Source organism: Scylla paramamosain, chromosome 16, assembly GCF_035594125.1.
Source record: "Scylla paramamosain isolate STU-SP2022 chromosome 16, ASM3559412v1, whole genome shotgun sequence".
Classification (NCBI taxonomy): domain Eukaryota; kingdom Metazoa; phylum Arthropoda; class Malacostraca; order Decapoda; family Portunidae; genus Scylla; species Scylla paramamosain.
Genome location: NC_087166.1, coordinates 22,088,766 through 22,091,265, shown reverse-complemented (window position 1 = coordinate 22,091,265; position 2,500 = coordinate 22,088,766). Strand labels below are relative to the sequence as shown.

Sequence of the window (2,500 nt, the reverse complement as noted above, 5' to 3'; positions counted from 1 at the left end):
TTAATAAGATATGGGGAACACACACACACACACACACACACACACACACACACACAGTGACATTAAACACAAAGGGAGAGAAAGGGAGCTTATATATATATAGTAAGCAAAGACAAAAGAATGAATAAGATACGAGTGAAAGACAGAGAGGTAGTAGAGGACCTTACACACATACACACACACACACACACACACTAAAGGCAAAGTCATAAGCAAGCTATTCTTAATGATAAATAAATGACTAATTGATATACTAATTGGTTGATTTAATAGCACAGTACTACGACACCAAGCAACAACAATAGAGGCAGAAATACTGATAAAAAAAATATCGCGGAGTGAAGTGGCAGTTTATGGAACCACATTCTGAAACACTTCTGCATCACACCTCAACTACATTCAATAGGCTCTAGTTGAAGTTACACGTGTCTTTAAGGTTGTTATTACGGCTCTAGTGACAGATTAACAAGATCTCTATACTATGAACAGGAAAAAACACTCTTGAGAACCCAGCTAATCATCTATGTGGTCTTTCAAAATAGTCGTGTCGAGAGAGTAAAGCGTTTCTGAACACGATACCAAGTATTGAGAAACAAGCGTTCGTCTCCGCTGCTCCCCCAATGACGTGTTCGAACGCTTCCCACGACCACGGCTACGTCTTCACTAAATCACCATTCCCCATAACATAAATGACACGCCTTCCCTGATTCCACACCGGTGCGCTTTCCAAGTCCACCTCTTCCTCCTGGCGTCACTGCAGCACCCGTGGGACGCCCGGTACTTGAGGGATGGGAGGGAAACGAAAATGGACTGAGATACATCGCCCACTAGCCAATGAGGTTTCAAAGTAGTGAGGTAAGGAAGGAGGCGTTGGGGTACTGTGGGGATATGGGGCATAGGGGGATCAAGGGGGTAGTCTAAGGGAGGAACATGCCGGTCAGTGCGCGTGGGAAGGAGCGAGGTGGCGGAAGTGGTGGAATCGAGTGGAAGCGGTTTTGTTTTAAACATGTGCGCGTGTTGATTTAAAGTTTATCCGCCGTTGGATGTGTCGTCACCTGCCGCGTCTTGACCCAGTGTGTGAGCCTCGGGGGACGCCCTGGGATGTTAAGGTCAGAGATGAAATGTCAAGGAATAGTTGATGGGAGGTGCACGCCGGCAGAGGGAAGGTGGGTGGAGGAAGACTGTACAGGTGATGGCGGGATGAGTACAGGTGAAAATTGAGGTGTTACTGATATAGTGTGTAGGTGAATGGTAGGGTGTAGGTGAGGTGTGATGGGGTGTATGTAAGTGATGGGTGATTATGGAGGGTAAGTAAGGAGTGATGGGGGTTCCAGTGGTAGTTTTATGAGGTAATGGAGGTCGTCTGGGGTATGGAGGGGTGACTTCGGAGTGGGTATAGGTGTGAAGGGTGCAGCGTGATGGTGTGAGTGAGAGGTGAAGCAGGGATGAGTGAAGGAAAAAAGAGGAACTAGCCTCGGGGGGGTGAGGATGGTTAGGGGGAGGTTGTAATCACTAGTTAAACATTTCCTTTTCACCACAACCTTCACCTCCTCCTCCAATAATGCATTTTTAATAATACACAATGCTTCCTCGTCAAAATACACACACACACACACACACTACAGCATTAAGTACGCATCGCTTACAAAGCATGAGCGAATAACGACGTAAATAAACCACTGACAGAAGACTCCGGCCAGGTTTTAGTGTAACAAGTTGCTGGGAACGAGCAACGGTTACCTCGTTATCGTCAGTGCGCCGCCGGGAAGAAAGCCACCAATCCCTACCTTAGTGAGTTAAAAAAAAAAAAAAAAAAAATTACTGCTCTCGTCCACAGGTGCACAAGGCGGTGGTGGTCTAATGAGGTTGTAACAGGTAAAGGCTCCCATCCTCTCGCGGTATTGTTGTCCTCCCTTCCATTATAATGCGATTTTTTCCCGGTTCTCTTTGCGACTTAATGATGTGGGGCAGTGTTTGCATCACGGCGGAAGTGTCGCGTGTGTTTAAATGAAGCTTATACTCAACGCCAGCCCTTCCACGGTGTTCCTGCCGCCACCCGAGACGCTAGGGTTAAGGTAAGCTGTTCCCCGACCCGCCTGCAGATTGACTTACGCTGACTGACTAATGGCGGGTGACGCGGGGCACAAAAAAGAAAAATAAGTTTAGAAAATGATCAGGGTAACGAATGACAGGCGGAGGCTGGGAAGGAAAGCGAGGTTAACGAAGAAGTTGTGTTGGAAGTAACTAGTTAGTGTAGAAGGAAGGAGAGGAGATGGAAGGGGTAGGGAGTGTAGAAGGAACGGAGAGAAGATGGAGGGGGTAGGGAGTGTAAAAGGAACGGGGAGGAGATGGAGGGTGTAGGGAGGAGCACAGGACTGGAAGAAGCGTGGAGAGAAGGTTAACTAGACGGGAGGAAAGGCGGGAGAAGGCAGGGGAAAGGCGAGGAAGGCGGGGAAATTCTGGTGAAGGCACAGGGAGGTGTTCGGTTAGGGAGAGAGGA

General features: G+C 48.0%; 1 long non-coding RNA gene across 1 annotated transcript in view; it reads left to right on the top strand.

Moving 5' to 3' along the window:
- The window catches only part of LOC135108142 (uncharacterized), a 111,942-nt gene that overhangs the window by 53,313 nt on the left and 56,129 nt on the right, over positions 1-2,500 (top strand). The window lies entirely within an intron of this gene.